The sequence below is a fragment of the Megascapheus bottae genome, chromosome 2, assembly GCF_031878675.1.
Source record: "Megascapheus bottae isolate mThoBot1 chromosome 2, mThoBot2.hap1, whole genome shotgun sequence".
NCBI lineage: Eukaryota > Metazoa > Chordata > Mammalia > Rodentia > Geomyidae > Megascapheus > Megascapheus bottae.
The window spans coordinates 88,184,367-88,209,492 of record NC_143510.1 but is presented as its reverse complement, the minus strand read 5'-3'; the positions used below and the strand labels follow the sequence as shown (position 1 = coordinate 88,209,492).

At 49.9% G+C, this 25,126-nt stretch overlaps 1 protein-coding gene and 1 long non-coding RNA gene across 2 annotated transcripts in view; one reads left to right on the top strand and one right to left on the bottom strand.

Annotated features, from left to right (window-relative positions):
- Positions 1-16,043, bottom strand: part of Rasd2 (RASD family member 2) — a 69,552-nt gene extending 53,509 nt beyond the window's left edge. The window contains exon 1 of the mRNA XM_090328599.1: positions 15,968-16,043. The gene's annotated coding sequence lies outside the window, so the exon portion shown is untranslated. The remainder of the gene's footprint in view (positions 1-15,967) is intronic.
- On the top strand, positions 12,930-15,066 carry LOC150067491 (uncharacterized). Its single transcript, XR_016539646.1, has 2 exons — positions 12,930-13,010; positions 14,785-15,066. It is a non-coding gene; the product is annotated as an uncharacterized LOC150067491 (long non-coding RNA).
- Positions 16,044-25,126: the final 9,083 nt, after the last annotated feature.

Sequence of the window (25,126 nt, the reverse complement as noted above, 5' to 3'; positions counted from 1 at the left end):
CTCAGGCCAGAAGCTTAGAGTCAGGAGACCTAGGGTGAAGGGCCTGGGTGAAGGGTGGCTGGGCTGGGGAACTTGGAGACCTGGGATTGGGCAGGTCCTAGGGTAGAAAAGAGTGCCCAGTAGCCAGAAACAGGCAACTACAAACAATGTGCCAGGGACCCTTGTCATTCTCCGGGGCCAGAAGGTGGGGGCAGGAGAGGGGAATCCAGGGCACTGAGAATGCAGCAGGAACACTAGAAACACTGGCTGGACCCCAGGTTGGACACAGCTCCGTCCCTGGGCTCCCCAGTCCTCTGAATGATTTGACACAATGGTCTTGAGTGGAAGTTCCCCCCTCCCTGAGCCCTCCTCTCCTCCTGGGACTGGGGTCTGACCAAGCAAGAAGTGTCTGAGGCCTGCCTCTCTCCCTGCTCTGACAGCCTAGGGTATCATGTTTCAAAAGCCAACAGTGGGAGCTGGAAATTAGTGGGAGAGTGCTTACCCAGTCTGAATGAAGCCCTGGTTCAATTCCTCAGGACCACATAGACAGAAAAAGCTGGAAGTGGCTCTGTAGCTCAAGTGGTAGAGTGCTAGCCTTGAGCAAAAGAAGCTCAGGGACAATGCCCAGGCCCTGAGTTCCAGGACTGGGGGGAAAAAAAGAAAGAAAGAGAGAGAGAGAGAGAGAGAGAGAGGGCGGGGGGGGGGAGAAGGGGGAAGGAAGGAGAGATAAGGAGAAGGAAGAAGGAGGGGGAGAGAGAAAGAGAAAGAGACAGAGAGAGAGAGAGAGAGAGAGAGAGAGAGAGAGAGAGAGAGAGAGAGAGAGAGAGAGAGAGAGAGAAGGGGGAAGGAAGGGAGAGATAAGGAGAAGGAAGAAGGAGGGGGAGAGAGAAAGAGACAGAGACAGAGAGAGAGAGAGAGAGAGAGAGAGAGAGAGAGAGAGAGAGAGAGAGAGAGAGAATAGAAAAGCCAACAGCAAAATGACCCCAGTGTAGTAGCTGTAGCCTTCCTGTTTCCAACTCCAGACTCCCAGGAAGAGCAGGGGCCCCAAGCCCTCCATGTCCCCTAGCCCTGCTGTCTCCTGGATGTCTGTTGTCCAGGGCGGTGACAGCCACAGCCAATCTCCAAGATGACTCTGTGTATTCATAGGAAGCCAGCAGAGCATGCGTGGCAGCCTGAACGCAAAGCCTCCGGAGACACAGAGGGACAGCATCCCATGTCTCCATGTCTTTGGGTGTCTAGAAACCCAGACAGGGAAAGGGTTGGGCAACTGGGGAGAGGCAGCAATCCTGGGATTGAGAACCTACATGGAACTTACTGTCCATTCTCTCTTCCTGGAAAGTCTCTACCATTTCCATAACAATCAAACCAAATAATAGCAAAATTTTAAAACATTCCCCCCCAATGTACACACCCCTGTGAGACACATAGCAGGATCTGCTTGCATCCCTGCCACCCATCACCATCTGACTTAGGAAATGGTGGCCCCTTTGAACAACTCCAGAAAAACAACAATAAAAAGAAAGAAATGAGCATTTATTTATAAGAGTTTGTCATGGTTTCTCCAAGGCTCACTTCCAATGAATACTGCCTGATTACTACTCTTTATCTTGGTATAATGAGAGTGACTCTTGGCCTATTTTTAATTAACTGTGCCCAGAGAATTCATAACTTATTTTTGAAGGGAGCAGAGAGTCATTAGAAAGAAACAAATATTTTCACAATAGCAATAAAGAAAAACTTCAGCTTGGTGCTGGTGGCTCACATCTGTAATCCTAACTATTCAAGCAGCTAAGATCTGAGGATCATGGTTCAAAGCCAGCCGAAGCAGGAAAGTCTGTGAGACTCTGATCTCTCAATTAACCATCAGAAAATGGAAAGTGGAGCCATGGTTCAAAGTGACAGAGAACTAGCCTTGAGCAAAAGAGCTCAGGGATAGTGCCCAGGCCCTGAGTTCAAGTCTCACAACCAAGCTAAAAAAAAGAAAAGAAAAATGTCGGTGCGATGGCACACGCCTGTATTCCTAGCTAGTCAGCAAGGCTGAGATCTGAAGATTGTGGTTTAAAATCAGCCTGCGCACTAAAGTCTGTGAGACTCTTCAACTAACCACTAGAAAACCGGAAGTGGTACTGTGGCTCAAGGGATAGGGTGGTAGCCTTGAGCTGAAGAGCTCAGGAACAATGCCCAGGCTCAGAGTTCAAGCCCCATGACTGACAAAAAAAGGGAAGAAAAAGAAAAGAAAAAGAGAAAACTGTCATCCTGTGTCTCCCATCCTCCCCATCCTTACTCTCTCCCACCCTCCTGTCCTTACCACCTTCTCTCTCCTCCTGCTCTGTTCCTCCCCACCCCCCACTGCTGCAAGAAGGGGTTCACCTCACTCCTCCAGGCCTTGCAGCCCTATACTTCCCCAGGCCTCCACACATGCTCAATGCCACTGTTCCCTCTCTCTTAGCCACAGGCCACCATGCAGGACCCGCAATGCATGTCTGGGAATAGAAGAGGCTATCAGCACCTACAGAGATAGTTCTTGCCCAGGAGAACTATGACATTGCAAGCACATTAATTATCCTGTGCTCAAAAGATTGCTCCCAAAGGATGGGTGGCTCTGCCAAGCCCAGACCCAGGTTCTACAACCTAACCCAGCACCAGAACCAGAGCCAGATAGAATGGTAGGAATGACAAGACCCAGGACTCATTGCTCACTGAGGACAGGAGGAATTCCCACCCAAAAAGGAGACGGCACTGCTCAGAGTCCCATGACAGACTGTTTATAAAGCTTAGAATGGCCTCCTGAGTAGCTACGATTATAGGGGCAAACCAAAGGTGCCTGGATACCAATTTATTCTTCATGAAGACAACATGGCAAATGACATGGGCTGGGAGTTTGGATTAGTGGTAGAGTGCTTGCCTAGCATGCATAAAGACCTGGGTTCAATTCCTTAGTACTACATACCTACAAAAGGCCAGAATTGTTGTGGTTCAAGTAGTAGAGCTCTAGCCTTGAGAAAGCCCAAGGGCAATGCTCAGGCCCTGAGTTCAAGCCCCAAGACTCCATTTCCTCCACAGCTGGAAGAAGAGGGAGAACAGAGGATCAGAGGCAGCCCTGAAGTCTGGCTCCAGAAGAGCTCCTCAAAGATGGTCAGGCTCACTCTTCTACCACTTGCCATGCTGAGACCATCATATCCTTGACCTGGAGCATGGTTTCCAAAGGCTACTTCACCAGAGCAAGGTGCTGGCTTAGGGCATTTGGGTTCAATGCAATTCTTTCATGATTGCCATCCAGGTGGATGTGTTGTGTTGCTCATGGCTGTGCCTTTGGGACCTGGTACACAGTGCAAGTGAGGATGGATGGATGATGGACGGGTAATCTGATGGTTGTGGGTAGGTGGATGATATATAGGCATGATTAGACAGTTGAATGGAAACCTAAATAGATGGATGGATGGATGGATGGATGGATGCATAGATGGATAAATGGATGGGATGATGGATGAGTGGGTAGATGAAGGAAAGGTGGATAAATGGTTAAATGGAACACTAGATGGGTAGATGGATGGAGACACAGATTATGGGTAGATGAGTGAAGTGAGTGGATGAATAGATGGGTAGATGGATGAAGGATAGATAGGTGGTGGGTGGATGGAATGGTTTGATCAGTGGGTAGAGATGAGAAGGAAGAGGACAGGTAAATGAAGGGAAAGGTGAGTGCTAAGTGAACAGGTAGGTAGAGGGATGGATAAGTAGATAGATGGATAGGCGGATGGGTAAATGAAGCATGGGTAGAAAAACAGTATCTTGACCAAGCTGACCAAGCTAGGGAGGACCACTTGCTTGCTATAGAACTTGGGCCCTGTTGGGGGCTGTGATCCCTATGATTAGAGGTCAGCTGCCGGTCTCCAGGCAGGTTCAAGAGGACTAAAGAGGCACTGGCAGAGGACAGAGGCAAAACGGGGAGGAGTCTGGACAGGGCAGTTCAAAGCGAAGTCTTTGACTGCATTTACTGGGTAGGAAAAATGGCAAGAGGGCAAGAAGGGGCAAAGCAGATGCTCAAAAGGGGACTTAACGCAGAGGCACACAGGGCCGCCACCTGCTCCTATACCCTCTCGGTGTCTCAACAAGCCTGCTTGAGGGAGAGAGCTCCACCTTCTCCTTTAGCGCCTCTCAGACTCCTAACATCCCCGGGCCGGTTTTGGTCCTGCCCTCCCCCACCATCACCCCAAGGCTTGGCACTTGCTCCCTGCAGGCTGGGTGAGCCATCCTCACCCATGGGGAGGGAATCATGGGAAAGGAACACGAGTGGAGGACTGGTGCCAGGACGTGGTGGCCCCCTCACCGCCCTTTGCTCCACCTCTTCCTGCACTGAGGATGGACTTCCCAGAGGCCTGGGTACAGATGGAGCTGTGGTGGGATGGTTTCTTTGTGGAGAGCCAGGCACTGTTCCTGATGGAGGCTCTGCGCCTTTCTGAATTCCCAGGGGCACGCTGCAGCCCAAGCTGGGCATCTCTGATCTCGATGCACACACTGGAGGAGGACAGAGGGCATGAGCAGACCCAACCCCTGTCACGACACCCATCTCTGGGGAGAGCAACCAGGCAGCCAGTGTATAAAAGGGCTGTGGGAGAAGAAGGAAGGCTTTTCTCTGGAAACCCTGGGCCCTGTGGGTTTTGCTTGTAGGCACATACCATCACCTAGTCAAGAGAAAGGCAAAATGCTTCTCATGGCAGACAAGTGGGAGTTCATGAGACACAGTCTGCTCCCATGATGGGCAGGAAGTCCTTGGGTGAAGTCTTTTTTACGTCTTTCTTCTAGGACAGCACCAGAACCCCAGGTGACCTGCACCCCAGAAAATGGAGGTGTTGCTGGCACCAGCTGCTCCACAACTAACATGGGCTGAATTATGTAAATTTGTATTTTGAAATCTTAATCCCAGGGCCTCAGAATATGACTGTAGAGATGATCTTGTTGTTGTTTACCATTTGTTTGGTTTTGTACCACTATGGGTGCTTGAACTCAGGGCCTGGGCACTATCCCTTTGCTTTTTCACTGAAAGTTGTTGCTCTACCATTTGAGCTGCGGCTCCACTTTTAGTTTGTGGGTAGTTCATTAGAGATAAAACCCTCCTGAGTAGCTAGGATTATAGGAGTGACCCAACGAGAGATGAGTCTTTTGCAGTTACTTGTTTTGTATTTTGAGACAGTATCTCACTAAGTAGCCTGGTTGGCCTCAAATTCATGATCCTTCTGCCTATCCCCCAAGTGCTGTAATTACAGGCATGAACTACCACATCTACCCTGAAAGATGAGACTGTAGTTTTGTAACTTTATCTGACACCCAGCAGTTAATTCTCACCCACACTGACTATCTATAGACTTTTGAATGTGGCAATGAGAACATGGGCCTTTCCTTCACATCACATTGTCTGGACAGCTGCATGTGGGTTTGCTGGGAGAAGTTCCCATGCCTTTGTCCCAGCCAGATGTGAAGCCCATCTCCTTAATGGCAGAGTCCCACATGGGTCGATCATCTGTCTAAGGCAAAGCACACTCCATGAACAGGTTTGGGCCTGTAGATAAAGTCTTTTTGAGGGTATGGCAGCTTTGGGGCTCCCTCTGGGAGCCTCAAGTCCTCACAGAGTTGGGTTTTTTTTCACTGCTGGTTACTCTCCTGCTGGAGCCACACCTCCACTTCCACCTCTTTTGTTGCTGGTTAATTGGAGCTGAGAGTTCATTTGATTTCTCTCAGATCTCAGCCTCCTAAGTAGCTAGGATTGCAGGTGTGAGCTAACGGCGCCTGGCTCATCCACCATCTCTTTCATGGCAGACTGGCCTTCACAACACCCTCCTGGGAACCACTGAAATGTAGGGTTCAACGCCGCTCCGAGAAAGCAGAGTGGCTAGAGAGTGTGGTGAGTCCACACCGAGTCCTCCCTCTTCACATGGCCCTTCACATCTTTCAGCTGCTCCCAACTCAGCCGCAGGCAGGGATTTCAAAGAGGAAATTAAGTCACCATGTAGCTCTCAAGGCATGCCAAACCCAGTATGAATGGTGTCCTTCCATGAGATTAGAACGCAGACACACACTGAGCAGTACCAGGTGAGGACACGGCCATCTGGAAACCATGGAAGGAGGAAATCAACCCACCACACCATGACTCCAACTTCCAGACTTCTTGAGCCAATCATTTCAGTGACATAAAGGCCACCCCAGGACCCAGACCTCAGACAACACTGCCCCTCGCACTTCCATCCTTCAACACACGAAGGCCTGGCTAGTACATCTGTGTACACCCCCCTTCAAACACTCTAGGAAAAAAAAACCACACAGAAAGAAAGGTTTCCTTGGCCTTGTGGCTTCAAAGGTTTCAGTTCATGGTCTCTTGCTCCACTTGCCTATGGCAAGGCAGTGCATCATGGGAGGAGATGTGATGGGACGGAGCTTCCCACTTCATGGTGGTCAGGAAGCAGAGAGAGTAAAGGGGTTGGGGATAAATAGACCCTTCTAGAACACACCCCCAGGGATCTGCTTCCTCCAGCTAGGCCACACCTCCTCCAGCTTCCACCACCTCCTTCCAGCCAAGAACTGGTGAGTGGATTCATCTGTTGATGAGGTCAGAGTCGTCATGATCCAGTCACCTCCAAAAGCCCTACCACTGAACACAGCTACTGCAACAGGTAGCCATAGGGAACATTTCACATCCCAAGCTTTCTGCCTTCCTTCCTTCCATCTCCTGGTGAAGTGGGTTCTCAGTCTTCTCCCTTTTCTCCTCCCGCCACTCTCCCTCAGCACTCCTGCAGGTGTAACCTACACTTCATCATCCCACACTAGTTTAAGATAATCAGCTGACTCACAGAACTCACAGGTGAGGGAAAGGTCTCAGTAACAACAGGTGTGGGCTTCAGGCCCAGCTGCTTCACCCCAACTTGGGAGGGGATTGTGCCCACACCATACCCAGAGCCTACAAGAGTGCCAATGAGACATCCCCAGAGAGGGTGCAAGTGGGGCTGGATAGTCACTAGTGCTGTTCCTTGGCTAAGGGCAGGGGACATGGTGTTGTCAGCCTTCTCCCCCAGGGCTGTGCAGGCTGGAGGATGGGAATATTTGGGCCCCATCCATGAAACATGGGGCTGTGTTCCCACAAGAAAGAGGCACCGTTTACCAGATAAAGGAAGGACCTCCACTTCTCATGTCTTGTACACTCCAGCTGGTTCGCAGTCTAGACCCCCATAAAGCAGCTCTCACTTGACCAGGTGCCTGGTCAAGGTCAGGTGCCAGGAAGGACCCTGTAGGAGTGTGACAGGAGGGTGACTTCCACAGCTATAGGGACCCTCCACGCCTGGCAAGTGTGTTAGACAGCTACCACACAAAAATGCTACAGAATGAACCAGGCTCCTTTTCTCCACCTCAAGCAGATCTGTTCCAGGCTAGGGGTCAGATGAGCCCAGCTCCTTGCTGAACCAAGTCTGTTCTGCATGGTTCATGCTCACCCACCCTTCCTTCCTTCCTTCCTTCCTTCCTTCCTTCCTTCCCTCCTTCCTTATTTTCTTTCTTTCTGGTGCCAATGGAGTTTAAACTCAGGGCCTGGGCACCACCCCTGAACTTTTTCACTCAAGGTTGGTGCTCTACCACTTGAAGCACAGCTCTTCTTCTGACTCTTTGCTAGTTCATTGGAGAAAGTCTCACAGACTTTCTGGCCTGGGCTGGCTTTCAAACTGGAATTCTCCTATCTCAGCATCCTGAGCAGCTAGGATTGCAGGTGTGAGCCTCCAGTGCCAGCTTCTGAGTCTGGTCTTTAGCTGGGACTTGCTCTTCTCTCAGCTCATCACAGAAGTTCAGAAAAAGCAGCTCTCGTGCCCCTCCCCGCCATGTCTGTTCTAACATGCCTGAAGCAAGTGCCCTGCAGAACCTAAACCAGCGAGGCTGAGGGAGGAGAATGGAGACTGGACAGAAATCAGCACTGAGAAGGAGCAGGGGCCCATATTTTCTGGTGGACCTAAGCAGGCTAGCAGCCAGCCAGCAGCGATCTTCCCAGAGAAACCCCAAGAAACAGAGCAAGTCCTGCTCCCTGTGGCCTGCTGTGGCCAGTTCTTCAGATGTCCTCTGGGGTCTCTGGTTCCTTTCCTCTCTTTGCACATTTGACCCCCAGGGACTCTATCACCCACCCGAGCTGAGGTCCTCTGTGGTACAATATGGGACATGAGAAGTTGGGGAGTGCATAGATGTCCTAGCTGTGACCTTGAGCAAACTGCCCACATTTCTGCCCCCCACCCCCATCCCTCTCCTGGGTCTTCTGCAGAGTGGAGGGGGGGAGGATGCATGTGCAGGGGGAGGGGGCTCCTTGGGACTCTACCCAGGCAATCCCTAGCTTCCCTGAAGCTGTAGTTAATTTAATCCTATTTGCTACACCCCAGGGGGCTGAGAGCAGAAGGGAGCTCAGTGCAGAGACAGTGAACTTGAGGAAGCTTGAGAAGGTGAGCACTGCCTGCAAACACCGGTGCCTGCTCCTTCCTGAAGCTATGACAACTCCTGGAAGCTGGGGCAGCTTAAAGCCAGGTAAGTCCCTCACAGGGACTCAGTGTCCTCCTGACAGCCATGTAGAGTGACAGCTAGGGCAGCAGCAGTTGGTCAGGTCCTGGGGCATGGTGCTGTCACCGTGTCTCCAGGGAGCAGCCCTCGCTGGCATCCGGCACCCCGCCCACACTCAGTCACTCGCTGGGTGGAGGGGGCAGAGTGGAGATGTCAACGTGTCTGACACACCGAGTGCCATGTGAGCCCCGGGCTGGGGAGACAGCAGAGAGGCTGCTTGAGACCAGGGGGATTATGGTACCAGCTGCCCAGGAAGGCTTCTCTGTTTATACACAGTTCCAGGAAGAGAGGCTGAGCTTTCCCCAGGCACACAGCTAGGAAATGGTAGAGGCCCACTTCCAACCTGGGTCCCATGACAGCATGAGGCCTTGGTGTCCTCCCTTTGTCCCCCTGCCCATCCCCTAATCCCAGCTTGGCAGGCCTCCTGCCTCCTTGGCTCCATCCTTGTTACGAGCCTGCTGTGGCTCCCTATTAATTCTAGGAATCAAATCGGGGTTTCCAGGCAGAGGACTGGAAAGCACCTGGTTCCATCGTGCCCATGCTGTCCATGTCTCCATTTCCCACCCCCTCCCCAACCTTTATCTCTAAATACGGTCTGTCAGCCTTTCTTTTGAGAAGCTCACAGCTCTCAGCCATGTCCACTATGACTTCTGCCCTCCCTGGGCAGTAGGCAGAATAATGGCTCCTTAGAGGAGTCTGTGTTCAGATCGTGGAACCTGTGAATATGGCGTTATACCGCAAAAAGGATGGAAGGTTACAAATGAATTGCACTTGTTTGTCAGAGAGTGGAGCAGGGAGTAGAGCTCTGTGGTAGAGCATTAGCCTAGTTAGCAGGAGGCCCTGGATTTCTTCCCCACCATTCAACAAGATGATAGACAGACAGATGGGTAGATAGGTAGATAGATAGATAAGTCGATAGATAGATAGCTAGATAGCTAGATAGCTAGATAGATAGCTAGATAGATAGGTCGATAGATAGATAGATAGATAGATAGATAGATAGATAGATAGATAGATAGATAGATAGATAGATAGATAGATAGATAGATAGATGGATAGATAGATGGATAGATAGATGGATGGATAGATGCATAGATGGATAGGATAGGTGGATGGGATAGACAGACAGTAGATAGAACAGAGCAGTAATCTAGATTATGCAGCAAGTTCCATGTCCTCTTAAGGTCCCTTAAGAGTGGAAGATGTCCAATGCAGTGGCTCATACCCATAATCCCAGCTACTTGGAAAACAGAGATCAGGAGAATGGAGTTCAAGGTCAACTGGTGCAAAAAGTTTGTGAGATTCCATCTTACCAATAAAAAGCTAAGGGCCGAGAGTTTGGCCTAGTGGTAGAGTGCTTGCTTAGCATGCACCAAGACCGGGTTCAATTCCTCAGTACCACATACATAGAAAAAGCTAAGCATTACCTAGGTGCCAGTGGGTCATGTCTGTAATCATAGCAGGAGACCAAGATCTGAGGATCGTGGCTCAAAGCCAGTCCAGGCAGGAAAATCCAGGACTCTCCTCTCAACTGACCAGTAGAAAACCAGAAGTGGTTTTTTTTCTAGGGGTATGCCACAACACGGTAGAACGCTAGCTTTGAGCAAGAGCTCAGGGACAGTACCCAGGCATTGAGTTCCCACCCCATGATGCACAATCCATCCATCCATCAATCATTCAATCAATAATAGCTGGTGATGGTAGTAATAACCATGGTTAGTGTGGTAGCTTGTGACCAGAGCCAGTTATGACTCTGAGGAACACCTGTCAATGTCTGGAGTCTTGGTCGCCACAACCGAGGGATGCTACTGGCATCTAGTGGAGAGAGGCCAAGGCTATGCAGGAGATGATCACCACAGAGGGCTGCACGGCACCTGGTTCCGCAGCACAGGCCTGAGAGCTGGACTGCTCGTGTGCTTGCCACTGGCTAGGACCAGCTCAAAGCAGCTGTGAGCTTTGTGCAAGACACTGGATCCATGAGGTGTAAACCCTGACACTGGGAACCGGGGCCCCATCTTTTCCATCTTTTGTGCACTGTGTCTTCTGTGGCCACAGGGAAGGGATGAGCATGACTGCAGCAGACTGAGGAAGGGAGGCCTCCTTCCTCAGGGGTCTGACTCCCCTCTGAGTATCTCTGTTGTTCCATCCACCTCTGACTCCTCCTCCCTACCAAGACTACCACTTTCATGTCTATGTCCTCTGTCTCTGCATCCGTCTGTCTGTCTGTCTGTTCTCATCTCTACCCTGTCTCCCTCTCTGATTCCCACTATCATTCTCCCCTGGCTCTTTTGGTGTGTGTGTATGTGTGTGTGTGTGTGTGTGTGTGTGTGTGTGTGTGTGTGTGTGTGTGTGTGTGTGTGTGTGTGTGTGTGTGTGTGTGTGTGTGTGTACGTGCACTCTCTGATACCTCCACACCTCCTCTTCTGGCTTTTTGCTGGTTAATTGGATGTGAGAGTCCCTTAACTTTTCTGCTCAGGCTGCCTTTGAACCTCAATCTGTAGATCTTAGCCTCTTGAGTACCTAGGGTTACAGGCATGAGCCACCAGCACTGGTTTCTTTCTCTTGGCTTTGGTCTCCTCTGATACTCTCATTGCCCATCTCCATATCTCTGTCTACAATCCCATTTAGAAAAGCTCTGGGCCAGGAGTGTGGCCCAGTGGTCGAGTGCTTGCCTAGCATGCACAAAGACCCGGGTTCAATTCCTCAGTACCACATACATAGAAAAAAACTGGAAGTGGTGCTGAGGGTCAAGTGGTAGAGTTCTAGCCTGGAGAAAAGTCCAAGGACAGTGCTCAGGCCCTGAGTTCAAGTCTCATGACTGGCAAAAAAAAAAAGTAGAAAAGCTCTGATGAGAGAGCTCAGGTGGCTGGCAGTGGAGACCCAGGCTCTGGGTGTGGGGTCAGGAGCAGTGAGTCTGCAGTAAGGATGGCTGGCCGGACACTCAGGCCAGGGCCAAGTGTTGGGGCTATTGGACAGCCCAGGAAGGAGCTGAGGCAGGAAGTAGAAGCAGTGCGGGGAGAACCCTCTCCAGAGAGGACACGGCCGCCATATACATTTCCCATCTCCCTGCCTCCATTTCCTGTCTGCAAAGTGAGGAGAGGGAGGGCTGGGGAAGGCGCTTAGGTAGGTGACAGGAGGGAAGTCACCAGCAGCAGCCGGGACATAAGCACCCACCCTTCCCTCTGAGGGTTAGACTCCCTTTGGGGCTGCTGGGAAAGAACAGACCCCACAAGTTGTAGAGCCCTTTCAACAATGTTCTAGTTGCACAAGAACAAGGAACCCTGGCTTCCTGGATGAAGGCTGGCGGGGGAGGTTTGACCTTTAACAAACAAGCACACCCTGAGCTCACCAAAGCATCTGAGAGGAGTCTGCTTCCCCCCCCCCCATCATTAACTGGGTGGACCATGCAGGACGCAGCTTCCAGGGCTTAGCTGCAGTCCTGGAGTTCTAGCCAGGGAGCCCCAGTGAAATCACACTAACCAACGTCACTAGTTCATGAAGGGAGGATGCCAAGTCCACCCCATTCTGAGTCCAAGCCCAGCTCGTCAGCATCCACATCTCAGTGCCTGGTTATCTCACAAAGGTCAGACAAGCAAGGAAGGAATGACAAAAGGGTGGAAGGGAGTGCTGCGATGGTCCCAGCACCCTCTGATCACCCTCTCCCTACCACCCTGGGCACACACAGAAGGGCACTGCTCATAGGCTCCGCCAGTCCCAACCTGTAAATGGTCTTGTCTGGTCTTGGATCAGATCACCATTCCCCTTTTACCTGCCAGCCTCAGTTTCCCCCTCCTGCCATCTCCTTGAAGAGAGGGCTTCCTTCCTCCTACCCACTCTGCACCCCCACTGTTGCTGCTAGAAGCTGGGCTGCCCAGAGCTGTTCACATCATCTGCAAGAGCCCTCATCGGCTTCTGTGGGGGACAGAGAGTTAAGGGGTGGGGAGGAAAAAAAGCACCAAGCAGCGACTCAGTGAAGGAAGATGAGGTCCCAGAAGCCTCAGCAGGAGCTCAATTCACCTGGAGCGGCCAGCCATTTTGGCTAGGCAGCCCAGGGCTCGTCAGGAATCACACAAGTGGGGGGAGTGGGGGCAGATGGTGATAAACCATGAGCTGGTGGAGTTGGGTGGAGACTGCCTCTCTCCCCATGAGCACACAGTGTGACTTCAGCAGAGCCGCCTGGCAAAGGGGCTGGGGGTTGGTGCCTTTGGGAAGGATAATCTCCCTACCCTGAGACCCACAAAGTTTGAGTTAAAAATTCCTGTTGCCTGGCAACCCTTTCTGCTGGCTTTCCCCCTGTCATTCTCCATCACAAACCGTGGTGGAACTTTTCGCTTCAATTGGAAACTTGCAGTTGCCACGGCAACCCCTTAAAGCATCCTAAAGATGCAGGTGGGCCGCAGGTGATGGGGGTGGATGGATCTGTCTATTGTGTGGTTCAAGATGGCTACCTGGTAAGGAGCAGAGGTATTTCTGGCTTTGGTGGGGTCAGATAGAGTAATGCTACTAGGAAGAGGCCATTAGGACTTTCCAAATGCACTCATTCACTCATTCCCTCCTTCCCTTGCTTCTTATTCATTCATTCACTTGGTTGTCTTCACAGCCATCTGTTCTGCCTTCCCAAGAGCCAGGTGGATAGAGGGATGGAAAACCCCAGGGCACACAGCCCTGAGCATGAAGGGGCAGAACAGAGAGTGCTGGCTGTGGAGTCTGACAGGTTCTGGGAGTATTGGAGGAATGTGTCTAGCCAGGATTGGTCCCCAGTGCACCACACAGACAGTGGACCTCCACCCTGAGCTCTGGAAAAGAACTAATACCCAGGGCAGGCAACAGGTGGTAAAAGGGCTCCAAGATGGACACTGAGCTAAAAAAGGTATGAACAGAAAGAGAGAGGGAGGAAGCTGGTGAACAAGAGACACCCCCCCACACACACACAGGTCTGCCCCAACTAGGGGGATGAGTAAGAGAGGGAAGCACACTGGGATAGCCCAGGCCTCTCCTGTGGCTCTCGAGGCCTCTTTAGCTAGGTCTAAGGTAACCCAAACAGCCTAACAGGACATTTTTTCCCCCTTCCCTTGTTCTGCAGATCAGGAAAACCAGGGGACCAACAGGTGGGATAAGGTTACCCTAACAGTGCACCCAGAATTCACCCGTAGGCTGTGTTCTTTCCAGATTTCCTCATTTAATTCTCAAAACAATCTTCGGAGGTGGCTTGCATTATCCCTCTCCCATCGACAGAAATCCAGGCAGCTCAGATAGCTTTGCTTGGGATCTCAGGGGTTTCTGGTGCAGAACCACAAACCCATCCACCCTCAGGACCAGTCTGCCTTTTTCAGTCAAAAGTCACCCCTGGGGGACAGGAGTGTGGACTATGGTAGAGTGCTTGCCTAGCATACACAAAGACCCATTCCTCAGTACCACATACACAGAAAAAGCCGGGTGTGGTGGCTCACACCTGTAATCCTAGCTATTCAGGAGGCTGAGATCTGAGCATTTCGGTTCAAAGCCAACCCAGGACATGAGACTCTTATCTCCAATCAACCACTAGAAAACCAGAAGTGGCTCAAGGAGTAGGGTGGTCCCCTTGAGCTGAAGAGTTCAAGGACAACGCCCAGGCCCAGAATCTAAGCCCCTTGACTGACAAAAAAAGAAAAAGCTGGAAGTGGTACTGTGGCTCAGGCGATAGAGCTCTAGCCTTGAGAAAGCCCAAGGACAGTGTTTAGGCCCTGAGCTCAAGTTCAGGATGGGCAATAAATAAATGAATAAATGTCATCTCTGGGAGGAAGGAGGGGGCCAGTGCTACTCATTAGCTCTTGCTAGCCCAACCTCCACTGGCCTGGACACCACTGATCAAGATGCCCATGAAGGGCAGAGGCTGGGCAAGGGTACAAGGTGGCAGGGTAGGGGTGGGAGAATGACGCTGGGAAATCAGGTAGGCTCTGGACCCGGGCAACTCTCTTTTCCGATCCTTCACCAGCATTAGCAATACCAGACATCCAAGAAACCCAGAACGGGAAGCTCCTTGGGAGGAGAAGAAGAAAAGAAGGAAGGAGTGGTCTAGGGGTGGAGAGTCATGTCCTCCTCCCAGAGGAAACCATAATCCTGAAAGTGGAGCTCCCAGAGCTCGTAGTGAGCAATGTGTGCGGCCGGGCCCTGGGCTATAGACTCAGCACCCAGGGATTCTCCAAGCTCCCTGGGTGTCTCCATCCTCTCTTCTCTCCAATTCAGCTCAAAAGGATGGCTGGTAGTCTCCAGCCACGCTCTGCCCCTAAATCCACCAAGCTCTAACTGCCAGGAGCTGTGGCCATGCCTCCTGATACCCAGATATTCTTCTCCAAGATGGCCTCCAGTGACCTGACCAAAGAGACCTTCTCTGCTCAGATTTCCCTGAAGGCCATGACTTCTAGACCTGGAAATGGGATGAGGCTTGGCTGAGGGTTCCTTGCTCCCTCTTTCTATCTTTCTCCTAATAAGTCTGCAAAGTGCTTATAAAAGCTAAGATTTCTTTCATTACTTTCTCACTCATTACCCTGTTTTATTTTCCTTCCTAATATTTACCTGCACCTGACATGATGTCATGTGTTGATCTGTCTGTCGGTAGCCCTGCAAAAGCTGGGGCTTTGGCTTATGTGTGTGTCCCCAAGGCCGTTTCTGGTACCTCCCTGGTACTTAATAAATGCAGGCTAAGGCCATGGACATCTCAGACAGCTCTGGGGAGGGTGAAAGCGTGTTCTCAAGACCAGACATGCCTTGGTGGGAGCCCCGGTCTGAGGCTCAGTCCCATTACACTCGCAGCTGTGGGATTCAGAGAAAGACATATTCTCTACCTGATGATTTTAGACACTCTTCTTGCCAGCCCTGGTCCCCAGGGAGACCCCTGGTTCTGCTGGCCCCCTGCTGGGTCTTCTCCCATGTGAACTTCAGCAAGGGCTTTGGAATTAATAGCCACCTGCATGCAGAATTTTTGTGTGAAGTGAGAGAACGAATGAACAGAACACTTCAAAGGGCCTTGAACAGAGGAGTAACAGACTCAGATGTGGTATTTAGGAAGAGGGGGCTGGTTGCTGTTAGAAAATGGGCAAAAGGAACCAAGAAGGTGGCTTCTTCTGTGGTCCAGAGGGAGACGCAGGTGGTCCAACAAGGGCTTGAGCAGAGAAACAGACAGCTCTAGGTAGGACACAGACAGAGCTAAGGAAAATCCAGCCTTTGCCATGGGCAAGGCTCCCAGCATGTCACCCTCAATCGTGGATGATGCAGACGTTAATAATCCCCACTTTCTACAAGAGGAAATCGAGGCACAGAGAGTCTGTAACTTTCCCAAGTCATGTAACCAGAGAAAGATGGATTGCAATCCCGGGCATGTAGTCCTGGGGAACCCAGGGGAAGCCCCCCACCCCCACCCCACCCTTACCTTCCAGTCTCATGTGTCAGGATAAGTATCGGTGGGGTTGACAGCATTGAGGAGGCTGAGAAAATTCCCAGTAAACGTGGAAGGAAGCAGCAACTTCCCCCTGACCCACTGGGCACTTCCCTGCATTAATGGCTCAGTTCAAACTCCAGCCCCAGAGGCCCTCTCCCTGGGTTGGCTGGGAAGGACAGATCTGTGATGACGTGGGGGCTAGGGAGAGGGGGGTGGGCCAAGAAGTCTTCACCAGACCGTGCAGCTGCTCTCTGGCCAAGACTGCTGTGTCTCTGATCCCTTCTTCTTGCCACCTGCTCCCCCAAGAAATCCAGCCTAAGAAGTCAAGTATGCGGGCAGTAAACCCATGCATCACAGCCCACATGCTTCTCAGGGGATGGGATTGGGGAGGGACAGAAGGAAGGAGCTAATTGCTGCTACATTGTGCTGGTGGGCTCGTGCCACCCAGCTAGCTGAGCTGTATTCCCTCTCCAATCCCCTTGCTCTCTCACCTGTCCCTGGGCTACATCACACACAGTGAATCTAGCTTCCATGCTAGGAACATTTCAATGTCACTGTTGTTTCCCCTGAGCATTCCTGCCTTTGAACCAAGTAGCCGCATCCTTCCTCCTGCGTCTCCCCAGGTGTTCCCTATCCTTGGGCACAGACTGTGTCTCCACTGTGTCCCTGAGTAGGGTCTCTGTCACCATATCCTCCCCAGTGCTGGACCACCTCGTGCTAGACTCTAGAGATACCAAGGCAAAGGAAGCCAACCTTCCTCTCTAGATGAGCTCCTGCCTTCCTCGGACCCTCTGGAGGCACGAGCTCTGCTGTAGCCAAGTCAAGTTCAAGCGTGGCTGAGTGCCTTGCTGGGATGCTCTGAGGGATTCTGCACTCTGAGTGTAATGTCCTGTGCTTACACTGGGTGTTGAGGCCCCAGTGGACTGTGAGGTCCCTGAGAGCAGAAGCCACACCTCCTCCTCTAATCCCACAGCAGCAGCAGGACTAGTCACAGACTCCTCCAGGGGTGCCAGGGAGGAATTAACAGAATCTCCCGGTTCACAATGGGGAAGCTGAAGTCCAGGGTGCCCCCTGGACAATGCATAGCCACTCCCTGCTTGGCCACCCAGGGCCCCTTCATCTGCCACCCTAGTCCAGGAGGCCATGTGCTAGGCCAGGCCCCTCTGGCAGCCACAGCATGCTTCTCCTCCTGCTGTCTCTGACGTCCGTTATTAACAGTTCAGAAGTCATGTCATGACATGACGTTCAGGAAGTGCTAGGAACCCATTCTGCACCATGATTCAACTGTGTAAAATGCTGTCTGCCTGCATGTGAGTTATGACTGCAAAGAAATGTGAAAACTGGCTGTAGAAGACGAAGAATGGGATTCCAGATCATTCTTCCTTCTCTCTTCGTGTGTGTGTGTGTGTGTGTGTGTGTGTGTGTGTGTGTGTGAGAGAGAGAGAGAGAGAGAGAGAGAGAGAGAGAGAGAGAGAGAGAGAGAGTAGGACTTGAACTCAGGACCCCAATGCTATCTCTCCTTAGCATTTTTGCTCAAGGTTGAAATTCTGCCACTTGAGCCACAGCTCCATTTCTTTTTGCAAGTTAACAGGAATAACAGTCTCACAGACGTTCCTGCCCAGTCTGGCTTCAAATTTTGCTCCTCAGATCTCAGTCTCCTGAGTAACTAGGATTCTAGGCATCAGCCACAAGTACCTGGTGCTTCCTACCATTTCATCTTAGTATTTCCACACTGCTCAGTGAAGGACATAGAAGAAAGAAGAGTCTGGTCCAGTGCTAATAGCTCAGGCCTTAGCAACTCAGGAGGCTGAGATCTGAGGATCAAAATTCGAATCCATTCTGGGCAGGAATGCCCTTGAGACTCATCTCCAAATAAGCACCAAAAAGTCAGAAGTGGAGCTGTGGCTCAAGTGGTGGAGAACTAGCACCAAAGCTCAGGGACAGCACCCAGGCCCTGAGTCCAAGCCCCAAGACCAACACAGTAAACAAAGGAATAGGGATCTGGCCGGCTTCCACCACGGGGCCACTCTCAGGAAGACAGGTTCTCAGTTACGACCCATGACAGAGAAACCAAATTAGATAGGCTGGCAAGAGGGTCACAGAAAATTCTGGGGGGAGTCAGGAATCTTCTCTCTCAGCCACATTGCACTCTCACTACTGTGCCCGGGCACCAGAGGATATTCCCACAGACAAAAGTTGCAGCAGGAGGGCCAGGAAACAAAGCGGCTGCTGTGCAGACCAAGTTCCAAAATAAGCCAGACTCGCACAGTCTTATCACCATGGCAACGGAAAAGTTGTTCTGTAGATGCTGAGAGGCCTGTCAGCCACAGCCTTCTTCCCTCCCCTGTGGACTCAATCCATAGTCACCCGGAGGAGCCCAAGAAGGCCAGACCACAGCATCCACTGCCATGCTTGTGCTGCTCCACAGAGCCACCTCCCTTGGGTCCTTCAAGATAGCCCTTGTCATCTTTGCCCTGCAAGGATGAGCACTAAGGCTCTAAGACAGAGGCCTTGCCAGTAACACAGCACTTGGGAAGCCTGGAGCAGGTTTCTACCTCCTCCACAGTCCCCGGTGGGGCTCCTCCCTTAGTTTCCTCCTCCCTACCACACAGCAGTGCTGTGTCCTGCCCCAAGTGTGTAAGTGGGGAGCAGGCATGTCCACCCATGAGCAAGCACTCTGGGACTCTTGTAGCTATCCCCTGCCCCAAGAGCTCAATGCCAGCAAGGTCCTTTATGGTGTCCTTCAGTAGATCCTCCCTACTCAGGGCATGGTGGCCAAGAGTCAGTGGCAGTTAATATTTTATGTGTACCCCAAGCTTTCCCATAATACTTTTGGGGACAAGCCCTGTCCTGCCTGGTCCTAAAGATAGGAAGTAATCCAGACATGACCAACGGATCACTGCAGCTCATCTCTCTGGCAACTGTGATTGGTCTAAGAGATAATGACTGTCCCAAGAAGAGCCAATCGGAAAGCTCCCCTGGGACTGTGAGACTGATACTGAAAGAAGGTTTTGCTTTCTTGATTGGGGTGGGGTAGGGGCTTAAGTTGCTTTCCGGGACTTCCAGTGATCTTGTCCTATAAACCGTGGAGAAGTGTACTGATCTCAGCTAGGTGACAGTCAACTCAAGTCACTCCAGGGTGTTGGCTCCTTTACACCAAGTAAGCTCAGCCTGGGCTCTGCTGACAGAAACTTTACTGACATGAAACTGCACTTGGCCAGCATTTGTCACCTGCCTGGCTACACACAGAAGAGGGAGCAGGGCAGAGAATAAAGAACATGGAATAAACATACCAACAAGGACAAGGACGTGAGAAGTGCGGAGACGACACTTCCCCCACTAAATGGCCCCAAAAGGCAGCGCTGTATCACACAAGGAAGCAGTTTTATCCAAAGTTTGCTGGCCCTGTGGAAACCCAAACAGGCTGTGTGTCTGTGAATGAGTCATACACTCAGTCTATCTGTAACACAGATTTGATCCTGCCCAGAGCCACTCAGCTACAGGGTCAAGTTTCCTGTGTCACATCAAGGAGAATGAATGTCCCTGGTACTCACAAGCTAGGCCTTTATCCTTTGGAAGACAACAAAGGCTGATGCAATAGAGACCACCCAGGGGCTTGGCCTGCCCCTAGAATCTCTCCCTCTCCCCCTCCTTATCCTCCATCTGTCTACTCACATAGCCAGCCACCCCTACACCCACCCCCCTCTGCTTTCCTCCAGCCCCTCATCCCTCTCAGAATCAGAGAAGGCTGTGCATGAAGAAGTACAGAACAAATGGCTGGCTTTTGCACTAGAGTGACAGAGTGGCACTGGAGCCTGGAGAAAGAAGCTTCCAGGCTCTGTGAAGTTCCCTTCCCCTCCCAGCTCTGCTGCTAAAGAGCCCATTCTTGTGGGGGCAGTGATAGAACTGTCAAAACAGTACCCTGCCTCCCAGGCTGGGGGCTTATGTAACGTATGCAGCCATCCCCCATTCCCAACCAGCTCCCCCCACCCCACTCCCAGGCTGCATCTCACAGCATACAGCCACCCGGAGCTCACACCTCAGGCCTTCAGCCTCCTGTCCTCTTGGACCATACCACGGCACCTGTGCTCTCTCACAAGGCCCTTTGTGCTAGCACTGACATTCTGGATCTTTCTCCTTCAAGATAGAGAGGAGCCTGCTTTGTTCTCTGTATTCCTGGTGTCCAGGAAATGTGACTGCTTAGCAAATTTTGTTGAATGAACTAAAAATATCAATAAGTCACAGACACACAAAGAAACATGCCAGGTATGTTGCTAAGAACCATAATGCATTAAAGCATTTAATCCTCATTAAAATCCCACAGTGCAGGCAGTATTATTATTAGATAGATAGATAGATAGATAGATAGATAGATAGATAGATGCTTAATGGATGGATGGGTGGATGGATGGTGGATAAATGGACAAATAAGTAGATGGATGGGCTGGCTGGCTGGCTAAGGGAATGGTTAGTGGGTGGGTGGGTAGATGGATGGACTCTAGATGTAGCTGGCACCTGGAGAGCAATCTAGAGCTCTTGCCAGATTCTAAAACTCTACGAGTACACATGCAATTTGTGTGAACCTACAATGAGTCAGGCTGGGGAAGAAAATGATTTCTCACTTTTTGTTTTGTCACCCATGTGTTGTTACCTGAGCAAAATACATATGTGTGTAGGTGTGTATATATGCAAACATCTGATCCGAATAAAAACTCCAATGTGTCTAGTCTTCTAAGATTGTGAGAACATTGTAAGAAAACACAACAAAGACTTGGAGGTCAGACGCCTCTCTCTGGTTTGGACCCAGGCTGTATAGTTCAGTTTCTTACAGCGTCAGGATTAGGATTCTGACTTCCTGGGAACAAAGTAGAGATGACATGACATAGTGTGCTGGGAACACTCGAGGCAGGGAGGTACCCACAGGACTTTTGTCCATGCAAAGCCACTGGTGAACCCGTGTTCGGTGGCTCACTCAGGAAGCTGAGATCTGAGGATCATGGTTCAAAGCCAGCTAGGGCACTAAAGACTGTGAGACCCTTATCTGCAACTAATCACTAAAAAATAGGGGAAGTGGGGCTGTGGCTTCAGGGGTAGGGTGGTAGCCCTGAGGTGAAGAGCTCAGGGACAGGGCCCAGGCCCAGAGTTCAAGCCCCATGACCCCGCCACCACATACACACACAACAAAAAACCCAGTGGCTCTCTGGGCTGCAGAGACCAGCCAGGACTTTTCAGATTCCCAGAAAAGAAAGACCCTGGGAAGCCATCCAGAGCCAGCTGGTGGTGAAACCCAACTGTCCACCAGGCTGGAGCCTGTGTCTAATGCTCTGGTGCCCCCTTGTGGAAGCTGTCCTCACACACTTGAGAGAGCAAGAGAATAAATATATTGCTAGAGGTGGAAAAAAAAAAAAAAAAAAAAAAAAGGAAAGGAAAGGAACGGTCCATGAAACCTTTATCTCCAATGAACCTCCAGAAAACTGGAAAGCAGCACTGTGGCTCAAAGTGGTAGAGTGATAGCTTTGAACAAAAAGAGCTCGTGGATAGAACCCAGGCCCTAACCCACAAGGAGAAAAAAAAAGGACCTGGACTAGGAAGAGATAAGCTGCCTCACTGGTTGCTTAAGATACTCCAGCCCAGGACTCAGCACTCGGTAACCTCAGAAGCTCTGGACACTTTAGGGTGCCGCTAACAAACAGGGTCATCTGATTTCTGTTCCTGCTCTACGTGAGGACCCGTAAGTTCATTTGCTCAAAGTGCCCGCCACAGGATCAGCCTATCCTGCACATTCTGGGCCAGGAGCAGGGCTGCAATCGCTCTCCCTTCCTTCCTTGAAGCCACAAACTCAGTCCTGAGCTATATCCCACACTGAACAAGAAATGGCTCTCGGGGAAGGAAACACAGCCTGAGGTCCCTCCTGAGCCTATTAAGTCTCCTGCTATCCATGTCCAAGGACTACACTGACTTACAGGACTGGGCCTGTGCAAAGACCTCCTTTCCCACAAGAGACAGGAGCTTGAGAAGACTCCACCAAGAGCCCCAGGGAGGATCTTACAGCATTCCTAGTGTCACACTAAGAATGGGAAGAGTAGACACCCCTTGTTCCTGAATTTAGGAGAAATGATTCATTCCCCCTCCACTTAGTATGTAGGATATAGGTTTGTCATAGCTTTTCAGCTCAGGTTCAGTCCTTCTATTTCTAGTTTCTTTCAGATCTTCTGTCATAAAAGATGTTGAATTTTATCAAAGGCTTTTTCTGCATTGACATGTCTTTGTTCCTGATTTATTATCAATGTATGTATATTAAACCACACTTGCATCCTTGAGATACAAGGTCTATGATCTTTTTAATGTGTTGTTGAATCTGGGTATCAAGAATTTTTTTTTTTAGCATTAACAGGCCCTGAACTCAGTGCCCAGGCACTGTCCTTGAGCTTTCTCAAGGCTCTACTACTTGAGCCACAGCACCACTTCCAGATTTTTCTGTGTATATAGTACCAAGGAATCAAACTCAAGGATTTATGCATGCTAGGCAAGCATTCTACCACTAGGCCATGCTCCCTGCCCCTACCAATAATTCTTACTGAGCCAGGCACTGATGGCTCATGCCTGTAATCCTAGTTACCCAGAAGCCTGAGATGTGAAGATTGTAGTTTGAACCTAGCCAGAGCAGGAAAGTCCATGAGACTTATCTCCAATTTGCTATTCAGAAAAATCCAGAGGTGATGCTGTGGCTCAAAACATAGAATGTTAACCTAGAGCACAAAGAGGGCTCCAGGAAACTGCCCGGGCCAAGTTCAAGCCCCTCAAAAAAAGGGGGGGATCTTTTTGACACCAAGTTTGATCTAATATCTATTTGTTGTGTGTCTCTTGTCTGGTTTCAGAACAAATGTAAAACAAGCCTCACAGAATTGATGCAGTAGAGTTCCTCTCCTTTCTATTTCATGTAAGTCTGAGAAGTGTTGATATTAGTTCTTCTTTAAAGGTCCAACAGAATTCTGCAGTGAATCCATCTGGTCCTAGCTTTTCTGTATCAGGAGACTATTACTGCTTTGATTTTATTGCTTGTTCTAGATGTTTTAAGTTTGTGCTCCATTTTGGTAGTCAACCCTATTGAACAATCTATCCAGTGCCTATAGATCTTCCAGCACATTTCAAGTATTTCCCAATGATTCTTTAGATTTCACTGGCATTTTTCTATAATAGTCCCTTTCAATTCTATTTTTCTTTTTTTTATTTTTGGCCAGTCCTGGTGCTTGAACTCAGGGCTTGAGCACTGTCCTTGGACTTTCTCAAGGCTAGGGTTCTACCACTTGAGCTACAGCATTACTTCCGGCTTTGTCTATGTATGTGGTACCGAGGAATTGAAGCTGGGTCTTTGTGCATACTAGGCAAGCATTCTACCACTAATTTTGTTTCTTCTTTTGGTCAAATTAGTTATAGATGTTTTTTCTCCTTTGGAAAACAACTTAAAAATTAATCCTTGGCAAATGCAGCAGAGGACAAACACAGCATAGACATAGAAAGGGGTGACATGTCAAATCCCAGTGCCAGCAACAATAGTAATAATCCTTAAGTAATTGTATAGTTTCTATTTTACTGGTTATCAAGATGGAACATTGAGAACTTTTCTCGCCAAGTTGACCCCTCCGTTGTTTCCTGGGTAGCTAGAATTTGGGAATAAAGCAGATATCCCACCTCACTGATCTTTTATTAAGTCTCCATTTTATTCATCTCTAACCTAATATTTATTCTTTCCAAACTGCCAATTTTGGCTATTTTTAGAAGCTTGAGGTACATCATAGACTGAGAGCCATTCTTTATGTACAAACTCATAGAAACTTTTCTCTTCATATTGCTTTTAGCTATCTCAAATCTTCCGGTATGTTGTTCATTTTCATTAGATTCCAGGAAGTTGTTTATTTCTCCCTTTTATTAATTCAGTGAGTCACTTATAATTCCACAATGTGTTGTTCTGTCTGAGTCTGCATCTTTTCTGTAGTATCTTGCTGTTTAGTTCCAGCTCCATTGTATTATGTATGGTCTGATTGAATACAGGGAGTTATTTCAATGGGTTGTATTTTTTTGTATTTGCTAAGAATTGCTTTTTATTCTAAAATATTTTGAAGAAAAATTCATGGACTGCTAAGATGAATGTGCACTGTGCAGCTGTTGAATTGAAAGCCAGGTCTAGTCAGTCTGGGGGTGTCATTCAGTTCTAAGGTATTTGGATGGCCTAGCTCTTGGTGAGTGGGGTAAGAGGCTCAAGACCCCTTGAGCCTCTTCTCATATGTACCTCATCAGCATTCTAGTTTTATAGGTTCATATGTCTAATACAAATCAAAATTGGACAGAATCTGTGAAATTTCTCTTCAGTCCTGGGGGTCTAATCAGGAGCTTCTTAGATGCTAGGGAAGAGTTCTTACCCCTTCCACGGCCATACCTTTTCCCTGATATTAGCTTTCAGTATGTTACATAGAAACCGGTTCCTTTGTCTCTAAGTAGTGCGTTGTATCTCCTAACCTGACAAGCACATCTTGTAGCAGGTCTGGTAACACACTGCTGAAGATATTCTGTAGTTCTGCACCCTCTCGGAAGCTGCTGGTCCCAGCCATAAACTAGGGGCCCACGCTGGGAATGAATCAAGTAATACAATCACTCAGTGCATAGTAGTGTTTGACCAAAGATGGGTAGTAGCGTTTTATACCTGTGTGATGACAGCTAAAACAATGTAAGAAGATGCAAGCCAAAGCAGAGCTCACATCAATCCCCAAGGAAAACTGGGTGAAATGACCTGCTTATGCTATCCAGGAATGGCAGAACTTGAAGAACAGAAATGGAAGTAGAGGGTAAGATCTGAGAGGATAGGCCTGGGACAGCCAAGGTCATACCAGAGGGGCTGGAGCAGCTAGGCTCTAGATCACAACAGTCTGAGGCTTGCCAGGTTAGGATTGTGGTCCTTAGATCAGAGACCAGCCTCAGAATCCTTGGCCTGAGGACTCCCCTCTCCTGGCACTCCCACCCAGCTTTTGGAGCTCAGCACATACCAACATCTTCTAGGTCCCAGTTTTCAAGCTGTTGCATCTGACAGGCTGTGTTCTAAGCCTTGTTTCTCCCCAGGTTCCAATCACCATGCCAGCAAAGAAGCCATTTTGG